The sequence below is a fragment of the Nerophis lumbriciformis genome, linkage group LG10, assembly GCF_033978685.3.
Source record: "Nerophis lumbriciformis linkage group LG10, RoL_Nlum_v2.1, whole genome shotgun sequence".
Classification (NCBI taxonomy): domain Eukaryota; kingdom Metazoa; phylum Chordata; class Actinopteri; order Syngnathiformes; family Syngnathidae; genus Nerophis; species Nerophis lumbriciformis.
Genome location: NC_084557.2, coordinates 40,437,853 through 40,454,512, shown reverse-complemented (window position 1 = coordinate 40,454,512; position 16,660 = coordinate 40,437,853).

The window sequence follows — 16,660 nt, the reverse complement described above, 5'->3', positions numbered from 1 at the left end:
TTTTCATCCGACGGAAAAAGTGCATGCGCTGCTGAGCTCTTTTTACAAGAGCTCCGGTGTGTAGGGACCAGGTCATATTGTCAGTTATCTGCGCCCCAGGAACTTGGTGCCGCTTACGATCTCCGCTGCTGTGCCATTGATTATGAGTGGAGCATGGCTGGACTGGTGCCTCCTGAAGTCGACGATGATCTCCTTGGTCTTGTCGACGTTCAGGACCAGGTTGTTGGTTCTGCACCAGTCAACTAGATGTTTCACCTCCTCCCAGTAGTCAATGTCATTGTTGTCACAATGTGGTTAGTAGTGGACCTGGCGCAGCAGTCGTGGGTCATCAACGTGAACAGCAGCGGACTCAGGACGCAGCCCTGGGGGGAGCCAGTGCTCAGGGAGATGGCACTGGAGGTGTTGTTGCCCACTCTCACAGACTGAGGTCCGTCTGTTCTAAGCTCAGGTGGAGTGCAGAGGAGATGGCAACTTCTGTGGAGCAGTTAGGGCGATAAGCAAACTGGTATGGGTCAAATGTGGGAGGAAGTCTGGAGACAATGTATTCCTTTACCAGCCTCTCGAAGGGGTTAAGTGCCACGGGGCGATAATCATTGAGGGAAGAAATTGTGGGTTTTTTAGGTACTGGGATGATTGTGGCCGTCTTAAAACATGATGGTACCACAGCTTGGGTCAGCGAGGTGTTGAAGATGTCTGTGAGAACCCCAGCCAGCTGGTCTGCACATCCCTTTAGCACCCTGCCCGGAATGTCATCAGGTCCCGCTGCTTTCCGGCGGTTCACTCTCCTCAGGGTTCTCCGGACATCCGCCGTGTCCAGGTTGAGCGGCTGCTCATCAGGGCGAGGGATGGATTTCCTCGCCGGAGTGTTGTTAAGTGCCTCAAACGCAAAGTGGTTGTTGAGGTCGTTCAGAAAGCTGAAGCTGTTGTCACAGGGACGGGGGCAGCTTTATAGTCCGTGATGACATGTATGCCCTGCCACATTCGTCTCGTGTTTGTGGAGACAGCTTTGTAAAAATAACAAAAACACAGGTTTCGCTACACATCGTGAAATGCATCCTGGAGCTCAGTCTGTCGGTTAGCTAGAGACGTGAGGAACTGTAAGTTTGATTATTTTGTTTTTATTCAAAGAATAGGCTAACCTAGCATGATATCCAAATCCATCCATCCATCCATCCATCTTTTTCCGCTTATCCGAGGTCGGGTTGCGGGGGCAGCAGCCTAAGCAGGGAAGCCCAGACTTCCCTCTCCCCAGCCACTTCGTCCAGCTCTTCCTGTGGGACCCCGAGACGTTCCCAGGCCAGCCGGGAGACATAGTCTTTCCAACGTGTCCTGGGTCTTCCCCACGGCCTCCTACCGGTCGGACGTGCCCTAAACACCTCCCTAGGGAGGCGTTCGGGTGGCATCCTGACCAGATGCCCGAACCACCTCATCTGGCTCCTCTCGATGTGGAGGAGCAGCGGCTTTACTTTGAGCTCCCCCCGGATGGCAGAGCTTCTCACCCTATCTCTAAGGGAGAGCCCCGCCACCCGGCGGAGGAAACTCATTTCGGCCGCTTGTACCCGTGATCTTGTCCTTTTGGTCATAACCCAAAGCTCATGACCATAGGTGAGGATGGGAACGTAGATCGACCGGTAAATTGAGAGCTTTGCCTTCCGGCTCAGCTCCTTCTTCACCACAACGGATCGATACAGCGTCCGCATTACTGAAGACGCCGCACCGATCCGCCTGTCGATCTCACGATCCACTCTTCCCTCACTCGTGAACAAGACTCCGAGGTACTTGAACTCCTCCACTTGGGGCAAGATCTCCCCCCCCAACCCGGAGATGGCACTCCACCCTTTTCCGGGAGAGAACCATGGACTCTGACTTAGAGGTGCTGATTCTCATCCCAGTCGCTTCACACTTGATATCCAAATGTGAGTGTAAAGTTAGCACTGTAGCTATGCTAGTGTTGCTAACATCTTCCTGTACCACTCCTTGAAGGGCCCTATCATGCAAAAATAATAATAATTTTTACCCGATGGTACCGGTGAAACTCAACTGTGGAGGCATTGCACAGATATTTATTCATACTTCCTTCAAAGGCCCGTTTATAATTGTGTTCAAGTGTGACGTTATGTTCAGGTGTGACGTCAGCGGATTCTCTATTATTTATATATAGTAGACATTTACCCAAACATCCTTGCGTGACTCTGCCAATTTGAATTGATGTAAAACCAGCTGTGCCACAACATCATGTCGACGATAAAACTAAATGAAGGAAAAATGTTCTGTGGTTGGTTTACTTTAACCAGCACTAGTCACCACACAAGGTTTCAGCCTCATCTGAAGTAAAAACGACCTTACTTTTAACTTTCATGATTTGTGGCAATGTGCTATGAGGAAGTCGCAACTATTAGTTCTGCTTCAACCACAGACTTTCACAAAAAGATGGATTAAAAATAATACTTGGTGACGACTATTTATGGAAATGGAGGAGACAATGAAATATAAGTAGGTCAGAAATTTGTGAATGGTACCATAGCAATATTTGCTCGAGCTGTTGTGTAGCTAGCTTAGCCTTCTACTGCAAGACAAGTTGCTGCAGCTTTTACAGCCCTTTGAGACATTTGTGATTAAGAGCTATATAAGGAAAACATTGATTGATTGCAAAGCCTCACCCCGGATTTCCACTGAATGCGAAACAGCCACGGACCGGCTTCACCGCGGGAGGTAGCCGCCCTCTGCTGTCCGGCAATGCGCACTGCCGTTCTTTTACGGCTCCGTCATGCATGAAATAGCGCAAACTTATACAAGAGCTCGCAAATCTGCATGTAATCACGTGATGAGGGAAGTAGCAATAAAGCAAACCACAAAACGTTTATTCTGTCCTTCCAGAGAAGCAGAAGCGAATAAACTCGGTCCTGGCTTAATAAACTAGTTTAATTTTTGCAGCATGCAACAATACAACAGTGACATTATCCCTGGCAAGCTTGTCACAACAACCACTCCCCTGCTTTCCCGGTCTCCGTATAAGCTGATATTTGACACAGGTCCCCATATCCCCATTTAGCTGTCCGGGATATGCCTATACATTATTCTTTCATTTTGGGGAGGCATTTTGACAAGATGCCCGAACCACCTCATCTGCCTCCTCTCGGTGTGGCTTCACTGTGAGCTCCTCCCGAATGAAAGAGCTTCTCACCCTATCTCTAAGGGAGAGCCCCGCCACCCGACGGAGGAAACTCATTTCGCCTGCTTGTACCCGTGATCTTATCCTTTCAGTCATAGTTCATGACCAGAGGTGAGAGTAGGGACGTAGATCGACCGGTAAATTGAGCAATTTGCATCCTCGGCTCAGCTCCTTCTTTACCACGACGGATCTACACAGTGTCCCTATACTGAAGACGTGTACCGATCAGCCTGTTGATCTCACGATCCACTCTTCCCTCACTTGTGAACAAGACTCCAAGGTACTTAAACTCCTCCACTTTGGGCAGGATATCCTCCTCAACCCGGAGATGGCACTCCACCCTTTTTCGGATGAGAACCATGGACTCGGACTTGGAAGGGCTGATTTTCATCTCAGTCGCTTCACACTCGGCTGCAAACCGATCCAGTGAGAGCTGAAGATCCTGGTCATATGAAGTCAGCAGGACCACATCATCTGCAAAAAGCAGAAACCTAATCCTGCAGCCACCAAAACGGATCCCCTCAACGCCCTGGCTGCGCCTAGAAATTCTGTCCATAAAAGTTGTAAACAGAAACGGTGACAAAGGGCAGCCATGGCGCAGTCCAACCCTCAATGCGGACCAAGCTCTGACACCGATCATACAAGGAGCGGACCGCCACAATCAGACGGTCCGATACCGCATACTCTCTGAGCACTCTCCACAGGACTTCCCGAGAGTCACGGTCAAATACCTTCTCCAAGTCCACAAAACACATGCAAACTCTCAAGGATCCTGTCGAGAGTATAGAGCTGGTCCACAGCACTTTTAAACTGTACTAATTCCAGCAATTCTATTGTGGGACCTCTGGGATTTGTATTATAAACACTATAGTAGGCAACCTTTAAATGCACTCTTTTACTTTGTGATATGCTATAATTACTGTACACATCTTCCCTCTGGAACCGAGTCTAGACTCTGCAGAGAGACGACTTTAGCCAAGGCCAAGCCAGAATACCAGCTAGAGAGTTCAGACTAAGGTTGTACGGTATACCGGTACTGGTATAGTATCGCGGTACTAATGAATCAAAAAGTACCGGTTCCCGGGCATGACGGCGCGTCGTCATCACGTCATGACATTGCTAGTTTTGTGGGCAGAGGAGCATGTTCGACAGCACACAATCACAGAGTACTTACAAGCAGACACAGTGTGTAGACAGAAAAAGGAGAACGGACACATTTTGGCCTAAAAACTAAAGATAAAGGTGAAGTTATAACACTGAAACGCCATCAGGAAGAGGTGCTTTAAGACATGGCTAGCTATGTCTATTCCCAGTCGGCAGTGTTTTAGCTACTTCTAAATCACTAATCCTTATCTAGTATCATTATCACTGTAGGACGATTAATAGCTAAACATGCTTCACTACACACCATAGGAGGATACGATAACTAACCGCAAACAGCTAGCACCCTGAATGTAAACAAAAGCCATGGGTGGATCTACACCTGACATCCACTGTAATGATACCAAGTACTAAAGCGTATCTAGTCAATACTACTATGATTTCATCGATATTTTTTATCGTCACAAAATATTTTTTCCTTTTTTTTAAAATTCATAGTGTGTTTATAAACTCAGGAAGTGCGTCCCGGGACACATGAGGACTTTGAATATGACCAATATATGATCCTGTAACTACTTGGTATCGGATCGAAACCTAAATGTGTGGTATCATCCAAAACTAATGTAAATTATCCAAACAACAGAAGAATAAGTGATTATTACATTTTAACAGAAATATATATAAAACATGTTAAAAGAGAAAGTAAGCAGTTATTAACAGTAAATGAACAAGTTATTAATAATCAATTTTTACAGTTTGTCCCACATAATTTTGACAAAATAGAATGATAAATGACACAATATGTTACTGCATATGTCAGCAGGCAAAGTAGGAGCCTTTGTTTGTTTACTTACTACTTAAAGACAAGTTGTCTAGTATGTTCATTATTTTATTTAAGGACAAACTTACAATAAGAAACATATGCTTAATGAACCCTAAGATTTTTTGTTAAAATAAAGTCAATAATCCCCCTTTGTAGAAAAGTAGCGAAAAGTAGCGAAATACATTTTGGTACCGGTACCGGTACTAAAATATTGGCATCGAGACAACACTCGTTCAAAGACGAAATCTAAAGCAATTTTCTTCTAATCCAGTTACTATTAGTTATTTACTCAAAACACATTTTATAGAGAATACTTTTACATGCAGAAAACAATGTGAAATATATTAAAATGATGAATGAAATGGACACACACTTTTCACGTTATATCCTCACCCCGCTACGAAATTAGTAGCGCCTAATTGGACAAACTTAAAACACACACAAGCCATACAGTAAAGCTAATCTCCTTGTAAGGTCATTGTTGCATGGAATTAAAACACATTACTGCACATACCGGCAAGCTGACCAATGTTTTGCCATCCTGCGCCTGCACACTGGCATCTTACGTAACCTCACATTTAGCCCTCGCCACCTCCACTAATAGCCCGCTAAAGATACAAAATAAATATCTTTCAGCAAACACATTTGTTTTTTGTCCCCCCCCCCCCCCCCCCCCCCCTTCCCCCTCCTCATGCTGATACCAAGCCCAAACAAAGAACAGTGACACAGAGCAGCAACCTCAAGCCAGAGTTGCCAGACAAGACCTTGTGTTTGCAGAGCAGAATGTGGATTCCTGGCAACAGGAAGCTTTGGGTGGCAGACAGAGGAGGGAAAGATGAGAGGATGTGGAGAAGACAGTTGTGGCTTGGCAGAGTAGCCCTGCATTGAAGCCTCTTTATTTAGTGAGAGTGAAAGCGGCAGAAAGGGATGATTATGGCCCCTGGAATAGCATAATTAGAGAGAGAGGCCTTCCAGTCTCAATGTTTTTGTTTTTTTATCAGGTACCGGTACATTTGTTATATATCTGCATTTTTTTTCCCTCTTTCTCAAATGATCTAAAATGATCTCAAGCAGGCCATTTAAAAAAAAATGTATTCAAGCAAAGTGGACCTCAGTTCAACATACCCACGGCATCCCTTTTCAGTCTAATGCAGGGGTCTGCAACCCAAAATGTTGAAAGAGCCATATTGGACCAGAAATACCATCCATCCATCCATCTTCTTCCGCTTATCCGAGGTCGGGTCGCGGGGGCAGCAGCCTAAGCAGGAAAAGCCCAGACTTTCCTCTCCCCAGCCACTTTGTCCAGCCCCTCCCGGGGGATCCCGAGGCGTTCCCAGGCCAGCCGGGAGACATAGTCTTCCCAACGTGTCCTGGGTCTTCCCCGTGGCCTCCTACCGGTTTGACGTGCCCTAAACACCTCCCGAGGGAGGCGTTCGGGTGGCATCCTGACCAGATGCCCGAACCACCTCATCTGGCTCCTCTCGACCAGAAATACAAAAAATAAATTCTGTGTGGAGCCGCAAAAATAATAAAAGCCTTATATAAGTGTTATAATGAAGGCAACACATGATATAAGTGTCTATTTTAGCTATATTAGCCTACTATCAAAGGCTGACGCAAATCTTCGTTGACAGAAATGTTGTATTTTAATTTTTATTCTACACATTTTTGCAACATTGGAAATCATTAGTAAAATGGAGGCTTCTCACAGGATGAGATAACTCCTGAAAATTACTGGCTTATAGTGGCCAAAGGTATATGTGTGTGTGTCCAAGTTAAAGGGAACTGCAGGCTGTCTTCTTCTAATGGATTTATTACAATCTTTGCAAGCAGGGTAAGGTTTGCTGTGGTCTGGAACAACATGGCACACAAACAACTATGAGAAATGCTGCCAATATTACATACAGATAATGTGTCATGAGACATGCAAATGTAAATTAAATACACAGAGGACATACAAGTAAAGGCAATTAAATGAGCTCAAATATACCTACAAATGATGTTATGGGTTGGAGGAGGGAGTTGTGACAGCACAGTTCCACAAGGGGGCAATATTCCATCCATCCATTTTCTACCGCTTGTCCCTTTTGGGGTCGCTGGGGGATGCTGTAGCCTATCTCAGCTGCATTCGGGCGGAAGGCGGGGTACACCCATGACAAGTCGCCAGAGGTGGAACCAAGTCATTGTTTTGCAAGTCACAAGTAAGTCTCAAGTCTTTGCCCTCAAGTCCGAGTCAAGTCCCGAGTCAAGACAGGCAAGCCCCGAGTCAAGTCCAAAGTCAAGACTGGAAAGTCTCAAGTCAAGTCCTAAGTCCTGCATTTTGAATTTCGAGTCCTTTCAAGTCCTTTTAACCACAGACTAATATATTAACACAGATTGTGTATGCTTTTCAAACGCTGTATTTATTTATTAAAACAAGTGCATTTTAAATTGCAGGAAAGAAAATTGTGCTGACATTGCACTTTATAATAGCACTATTAACCAGTCATTTTAAACATTAACTCATTCCATTACAGAACAAACACATTGAAAAATAAAGTGCAAATGTACTTATTTGTACAAAAGTGTTAACATTGAAAAAACATGACATATACGTGAACATAACAAAAAAGTTGTACTTTTTATATGTCAAGGCCCTATGCTGCATTGCATTTGCAAAAGACCAAATTAGCCAAGAGTCTGTCAGTCATTTGTGCACGATGGGGGCGTAGTATGATGCCACCATGGCTGAAAACTCGCTCCAATGGAGCACTGGAGGCAGGCACTGCCAAGACTCTCATGGCCACTCGGAACAGTGAAGGAAGAGTCTTCATGTTCAATGCCCAGAACAAAAGGGGGGAGAGAGTTGTTTTGGGTTGGTGCACTACTTGTAAGTGTATCTTGTGTTTTTTATGTTGATTTAATTAAAAAAAGAAAAAAAAATATATATATTTCTTGTGCGGCCCGATACCAATCGATCCACGGACCAGTACCGGGCCGCGGCCCGGTGGTTGGGGACCACTGAGGTGAACAACCAACAGTATGTCAGAAAGCTAGCTAAAACGGTACACATATTCATAATATAGTATACATTTTAACTGACCTTTATTTTACTATTTTTGTCTTTTTTAGGTGGCTAAAATACGCGGTGCTGCTGACCGCCGTCTAACGTTACGTGTGATATATTGACTAACGTAACCCTGCTTGAAAAAAATCACTGAACAAAAAGTATGAATAAGGTAGTGAACTGCAACAGATTCCCGTGTTTGCAATAACGTTATAACGTTAGCAGTGAGTTTACAGCCTCACTGATTTAACTACACAGCAAATAAAAGTCACGTTACTTAGCCAATAAACGTTATCTTACATTCAAAACTTACCGTTCTTTGTGCAACTTCAAATGCCGTACGAAGTTGGAAGTTGTTGCCTCTCCATCAGTAATTTTCGAACCGCATGTGTTGCATACTGCAAACCGTTTTGTGTTGACCACCTCGTAATTTTTATACCCAAACAAAATTATTTTAGGTATCATTTTTTGTTCACTGGCGTGTGGTTTGGACATGTCTTCTTCGTTGGTTGTCCTGCAATTTGATTGGATGAATGCTGTGTGATGAAAACAAAGTAGATCTAATTTGATTGGCTGTTGTACTGAGACCACACCAGCTGACACACGCAACGCTGATAGACAAGTACACAATGAAAAATACGGAGCGCTCCCGAATAACTTTTTCATCTTTGGGTTTTGGGGAAAGTAGCAAGTCATGTCAAGTCATGTCAATTCAAAAGGCTCAAGTCCAAGTGAAGTCACAAGTCATTGATGTTAAAGTCTAAGTCGAGTTGCAAGTCTTTTTACATTTTGTCAAGTCGAGTCTAAAGTCATCAAATTCATGACTCGAGTCTGACTCGAGTCCAAGTCATGTGACTCGAGTCCACACCTCTGCAAGTCGCCACCTTAATATTGCTCTATGTATTTATTATATATATCAATAATATAATATAATAAATAATGAACAATATATTTATTAAACTATAAAATGGAGTGTGACTAAATTCAAGAGTGTGTATGGTGTGAGACTATGTGAAGCAGTTAACAGGAGGTGTTGTTCCAAACTGGAAGTCCAATAGGGTGAGGCAAAAGGGATGTCCGTAAACAGTCAGAAGATCCAGGGGCGAGAGAAAGGCGTCAGAGTCTGTGTCCACGCCAGGGGGGGTCGAGGATCGAGGGAGGCAGTCAGAATCCAGAGGGGAATGACAGGAGATCCAACGGGTAACACTCGGGAAAGGACTGTGGGAGGACAACAAGGACATCAGGACACGGAAGGAAAACGCAAAGAGAAACAGAGAGAGAGAGCAAGATTGCATAAGGCACAATCGCTTACTGTACGCCAACAGAAGTTTATATTCCGGCCAGGGATGGCAGGTTGTGCAGGCTTATGAAGGCAGGTCTGATCATCAGCTCCAGGTGTGCAGATTGCTGTTCGCCCACACAGCCTTGCCGGCATGTGGGCATAACGCGGCCAGTGCGAGCAGGGGCGTGTTTCGGCGCGCTGCCAGCAGAGGTGCTGGAAGACCCAGCTGCCGATGAAAAGCGAGTTCGAGCCCGCGCCGTGACAGTACCCCCCTCCTATAAACAGCTTCCAGATGTCCTATGACCCGAAAGAGAAGAACACAAGTCAAGGGAGGGTGAGAGGTGAACTGGTGGTGGGCTGCCAGCCCGTGTTTCCTCGAATCCACCGGGGACGAGTCTGGTGGCGGCGGCGAGTAGAACGCCGCTGTGACCACGAGGCGGGTGACCATGGAACGGTCACCTTCTTGGCCGTCGGGCAGGCGGATGCGAGTGGGGCAACAAGCGTCCATGCACTGGCCGCAGAGAGCCCCGCGTTCGTGCGCCTGATGGCCGCCAGCCGGCGACGAGGAGGACGATGTCGTCGGAGCCGAAGACGAGGAGGACACAGGCTGAGAAGCTGGCAGTGGTGCTGAAGCCGGCGCTGCTGGCTGTGGTGCTAACTCGGGAACCAGTGCAGGAGCTGGTACTGCCATGTGAACCAGTGCAGGAGCTGGTACTGGAATGGGAACCAGTGCAGGAGCTGGTACTGCCAGGGGAACCAGTGCAGGAGTGGGTGCCGGTGCTGGCATGGGAACCAGCCTAGGAGCGGGTGTTTGCCTGGGAGCTGATACTAGGTTGGGGGCCAGCGTGGGGACTGGTGCTGACACAGAGGCCATCCTGGGAGCTGGTGCAGACACAGGGGCCAGCCTGGGAGCTGGTGCAGACATGGGGGACAGCCTAGGAGCTGATTGTCTGGCTGGGGGCTGCGGCTGGGAAAAACAAAAGACAGGTGGTATTTGTCCGGCAGGGGGTAGCCTGGCTGGGTGCAGCTGTGCTACCATACCAGCAGAGCCACCAGTACTATTCCCCCCCCCCCACCGAAAGCGAATGCCAGATGCTTCCTGTCGACTGAGGAACAGTCACTAAGGGTGGGAGGTGGGTGGCCAGGCGGCAGGTAAATTCCTCCATTCTACCGCACTGATAAACAGTCCATGGTATTGATGAAGATATGGGCTAGAAAAAATCTCCACGGCGGAGGTAAAAGAAAAAGACATCCCGAGAGGGGCAAAAAGTCACTGGGGGTGGGGCTAAAGAAAAAAAAATTGTGCTGTCAGGTCCCTAATAAATTGGCCGGAATATACTATTTTGGGTTGGAGGAGGGAGTTGTGACAATATGTATTGTTCCATTTAAAACAACTGTATTGTTATTATTCGCTATCAATAGTGCTATTTCTATCGGTATTTGTATTGCTCCATTTGTAGTGCAACAATGTTCATTGTCATTTCTATGTTATTAAATTTTACTTCTCTAACTGCTTATTTTGCTATCATTTTTCGTATCATAACATATTAGGACCAATATTATACATTGTACATGACATTTGTTAAGTTACAAAGGACTAAAAGTTAGTATTATTTGCAGATGATACAACTGTTTTGTTTAGGAGAGAACCCACAGAAGTTAATACAAATAATAACAGAAGAAATTAACACATTAAAACAATGGCTTGACAAAAACAGACTATCTTTGAATCTCAGTAAAACTAAAATAATGTTATTTGGTAACAGTAGAAGGGAAAGTCAAACACAAATACAAATAGACGGAGTAGACATTGAAAGGGTAAAAAAAATAAATTTTTGGGTGTAATAATACATGATCAAATGAACTGGAAACCCATCCATCCATCCATCCATTTTCTACCGCTTATTCCCTTTGGGGTCGCGGGGGGCGCTGGAGCCTATCTCAGCTACAATCGGGCGGAAGGCGGGGTACACCCTGGACAAGTCGCCACCTCATCGCAGGGCAACTGGAAACCCTGTATAAAAAATAAAGTAGCAAGAAATATTTCAATAATGAATAAAGCAAAAATATGTTCTAGACCAAAAATCACTTCATATTCTTTACTTCTCACTAGAGTTACCATATCTGAGTTATTGTGCAGAAATATGGGAAATAACTACAAATGTGCACTTCATTCACTAAAAAAGATCAATTAGAATAAAACATAATGTTGGATATAGACAACATACAAACCCTTTATTTATTGAATCACTAATATTGAAATTCTATGATTTGGTGCATTTGCAAACATCTAAAGCTATGACCTGCTACCCAAGAATGTACAACAATTATTCTCAACAAAAGAGGAGAAATATAACATTAGAGGAAAATCTAATTTGAAACATTTGTATTCACAAATAACACTTTAAACCTTTAGCATATCCGTACGTGGAATACGCGGATAGTCGAACCTCGGATTCAGGAGGAACAGTGTGGTTTTCGTTCTGGTCGTGGAACTGTGGACCAGCTCTATACTCTCGGCAGGGACCTTGAGGGTGAATAGGAGTTTGCCCAACCAGTCTGCATGTGCTTTGTGGACTTGGCAAAGGCATTCAATCGTGTACCCCGGGAAGTCCTGTGGGGAGTGCTCAGAGAGTATGGTTGTATCGAACTGTCTGATTGTGGCGGTCCGCTCCCTATACCATCGTGTCAGAGCTTGGTCCGCATTGCCGGCAGTAAGTCGGACCCATTTCCAGTGAAGATTGGACTCCGCCAAGGCTGCCCTTTGACACCGATTCTGTTCATAACTTTTATGGACAGAATTTCTAGGCGCAGTCAAGGCGTTGATGGTATCTGGTTTGGTGGCTGCAGGATTAGGTCTTTGCTTTTTGCTTTTTAATGATGGCTTCATCTGGCCAAGATCTTCAGCTCTCACTGGATCGGTTCGCAGCAGAGTGTGAAGCGACTGGGATTGGAATCAGCTCCTCCAAGTCCGAGACCATGGTTCTCGCCCGGAAAAGGGTGGAGTGCCATCTCCGGGTTGGGGAGGAGATCTTGCCCCAAGTGGAGGAGTTCAAGTACCTCGGAGTCTTGTTCACGAGTGAGGGAAGAGTGGATCGTGAGATGGACAGGCGGATCGGTGCGGCGTCTTCAGTAATGCGGACGCTGTATCGATCCGTTTTGGTGAAGAAGGAGCTGAGCCAGAAAGGCAAAACTCTCAATCTACGTTCCCATACTCACCTATGGTCATGAGCTTTGGGTTATGACCAAATGGACAAGATCACGGGTACAAGCGGCCGAAATTAGCTTCCTCCGCCGGGTGGCGGGGCTCTCCCTTAGAGATAGGGTGAGAAGCTCTGTCATCCGGGAGGAGCTCAAAGTAAAGCCGCTGCTCCTCCACATCGAGAGGAGCCAGATGAGGAGTTCGGGCATCTGGTCAGGATGCCACCTGAACACCTCCCTAGGGAGGTATTTCGGGCACGTCCAACCGGTATGAGGCCATGGGGATGACCCAGGACACATTGGGAAGACTATCTCTCCCAGCTGGCCTGGCAACGCCTCGGGATTCCCCGGGAGGAGCTGGACAAAGTGGCTGAAGAGAGGGAAGTCTGGGCTTTCCTGCTTAGGCTGCTGCACCCGCGACCCGACCTCGGATAAGCGGAAGAAGATGCATGGATGGATGGATCTTGAACCTTTTTTTTTTATGAGATAATGATTATTTATGTATTTGATGTTTGTTTGTTTACTTATGGTATATGTAATTATTTATTTATTCACTGTTCTGTTACAATGAAATGGGATAAAACTGATATGATATAAACAGGCGTAGGATTAAATAAGCTCTCCTTCTTCCGACTCCTTTTCGGACGCCCTGTGATGAACCAACTGGAAATGTGTGATGCATTACATTGTATCGTATGCATGTTCCAAATAAACTGAAACTGAAACATATCGTATTTGCTGATGCTGTTCTGTTGTTATTGTTGTTGTTGTCTCTCAGTCTTATCCCCCTCAGTCTTCCTTTCTTTCTTCTTTCTGCTCCGGTCCGGCTGTGCCAAACATTAAATCAATCCATTTAATAAAGTCAAATACAAATAAGGCAACAATAAAAATATCCAACACTTCTCTTTTCTAAAGTAAATGTGTACAGCAGATATAGATCATCTACAATACAGGCCAAAAGTTTGGACACACCTTCTCATTCAATGGGTTTTCTTTATTTTCATGACTTTTTACATTGTAGATTGTCACTCAAGGCATCAAAACTATGAATGAACACATGTGGAGTCATGTACTTAACACAAAAAGGTGATATAACTGATAACATGTTTTATATTCTAGTTTCTTCAAAATAGCCACCCTTTGCTCTGATTACTGTTTTGCACACTCTTGGCATTCTCTCGATGAGCTTCAAGAGGTAGTCACCTGAAATGGTTTTCACTTCACAGGTGTCATAGTTTTGATGCCTTCAGTGACAATCTACAACGTAAATAGTCTTGACAATAAAGAAAATGCATTGAAATGAGAAAGTGTGTCCAAACTTTTGTCCTGTACTGTACATCAACAATATGATTTGTCTGAGTGGCTGAACAGGACAGAAACATAAACAAAAGAAAAGCAGTACACGCACAGTGAGGTGATTTTACGCCAACCGCCCCTCTCATTTAGAATTAAATTTTGAAAAATCAGATCAAAATCTACTGATTGACATGTTATATACAGAATTTTTTAATCTGATTGGCCTGTTTTTTGTGTGCTTATTAAATAAACATGGTTGAAATATGGCTTATTATATGACAAAACGAAGATATCTCATGAGGTCTTTTTTATACTGGGGTGAAACATACAAGTCTTATATCAATACGGTAATTCCTTCCATTGGAAAAAATGTTTCAAAACGTTTTACGCCTCCTGTGCTGCCACATGCTGGCTCTCCTACTGCAGCCCAAAGTTTTGACCACATGAGTTGGAGCGACTTAAAAATGCTGTCACACAAATCAATGCGCTCCACAAAACAGCCATTGTAACTTTAGGGTGTGCTGCAGAATCACCAGAACATTTAGGGGACCGACAAACATGTGTGTTACGCTTTGTAGTAAAATGGAACCCAGCGCAGAGAGGCTGAGGGAGCTTTACAAAAAGACTCATTATTCTCACAGCATTGGGGGGGTAAACAGAAAACAATGGCAGCGGAGGGAAACACCCAGTGCAAAATAGCAAAGTAACAACTCCAGGACTCGTAGCCAGATGAGAGACGCAGAGCCAAAAGAGAAATAGCACAAAATGGCAAATCAAGTACCGTATTTTATATAAGGCGCCATGGTCTATTTTTGATATTTTTTCATATAAAGGCTGTATAAGGATTATAGGGCGCGTAAAAGGAGTCATATTATTATAATTTTGTCCTAACTGTAAAACACTTCCTTGTGGTCTACATAACAAAAGCCTGACTTTTTATGAACATTTCGGTACATTTTATTTTATAAATCATATCGTTTTGTGTATGATTGCTTTGTATTTCAATGACTTGCTTTTTAGTAAAAGAACTGTGACCTAATATTGTCTGTTTATGTACATGGTGTCAGTGTAAAAATATAGTAAACCCTCTCAGGGAAATGAAGTCACTGGTCAATCCCAACTTCTTTCAGATGACATATATGCAGAGTAAGAAGGACCATCAAGACACAATAGGAATATTATCAAGTTTTACTAAAGCTTCAGGAGACCAGCCCACACCAATACATTCATATCGGCTTCTCGAATTGGTCTAACATTCAAACGGAAAGAAACAACTTCTTGCATATGAAGAAAGCCCCCTCCGTCTCCAAAAAGAAATACAGGCTCATTGTTCTACTACAGATAAGTTATAAGGGACTGCTCCAACCCGCCCAGTTTACTTGCGGACATCCATCCATCCATCCATCTTCTTCCGCTTATCCGAGGTCGAGTCGCGGGGGCAGCAGCCTAAGCAGGGAAGCCCAGACTTCCCTCACCCCAGCCACTTCGTCCAGCTCTTCCCGGGAGATCCCGAGGCGTTCCCAGGCCAGCCGGGAGACATAGTCTTCCCAACGTGTCCTGGGTCTTCCCCGTGGCCTCCTCCCGGTCGGTTGTGCCCTAAACACCTCCCTAGGGAGGCGTTCGGGTGGCATCCTGACCAGATGCCCGAACCACCTCATCTGGCTCCTCTCGATGTGGAGGAGCAGCGGCTTTACTTTGAGCTCCCCCCGGATGACAGATCTTCTCACCCATCTCTAAGGGAGAGCCCCGCCACCCGGCGGAGGAAACTCATTTCGGCCGCTTGTACCCGTGATCTTGTCCTTTTGGTCATAACCCAAAGCTCATGACCATAGGTGAGGATGGGAACGTAGATCGACCGGTAAATTAAGAGCTTTGCCTTACGGCTCAGCTCCTTCTTCACCACAACGGATAGATACATCATCCGCATTACTGCCGCACTAATCCGCCTATCGATCTCACGATCCACTCTTACCTCACTCGCGAACAAGACGCCGAGGTACTTGAACTCCTCCACTTGGGGAAAGATCTCCTCCCCAACCCGGAGATGGCACTCCACCCTTTTCCGGGCGAGAACCATGGACTCGGACTTGGAGGTGCTGATTCTCATCCCAGTCGCTTCACACTCTGCTGCGAACCGATCCAGTGAGAGCTGAAGATCCTGGCCAGATGAAGCCATCAGGACCACATCATCTGCAAAAAGCAGAGACCTAATCCTGCAGCCACCAAACCGGATCCCCTCAAGGCCTTGACTGCGCCTAGAAATTCTGTCCATAAAAGTTATGAACAGAATTTGTGACAAAGGGCAGCCTTGGCGGAGTCCAACCCTCACTGGAAACGTGTCCGATTTACTGCCGGCAATGCGGACCAAGCTCTGACACTGATCATACAGGGAGCGGACCGCCACAATCAGACAGTCCGCTACCCCATACTCTCTGAGCACTCAAGGACTTCCAGAGGGACACGGTCGAATGCCTTCTCCAAGTCCACAAAACACATGTAGACTGGTTGGGCAAACTCCCATGCACCCTCAAGGACCCTGCCGAGAGTATAGGGCTGGTCCACAGTTCCACAACCAGGACGAAAACCACACTGTTCCTCCTGAATCCGAGGTTCGACTATCCGGCGTAGCCTCCTCTCCAGTACACCTGACTAGACCTTACCGGGATGGCTGATGAGTGTGATCCCACGATAGTTAGAACACACCCTCCGGTTCCCCTTTTTAAAGAGAGGAACCACCAC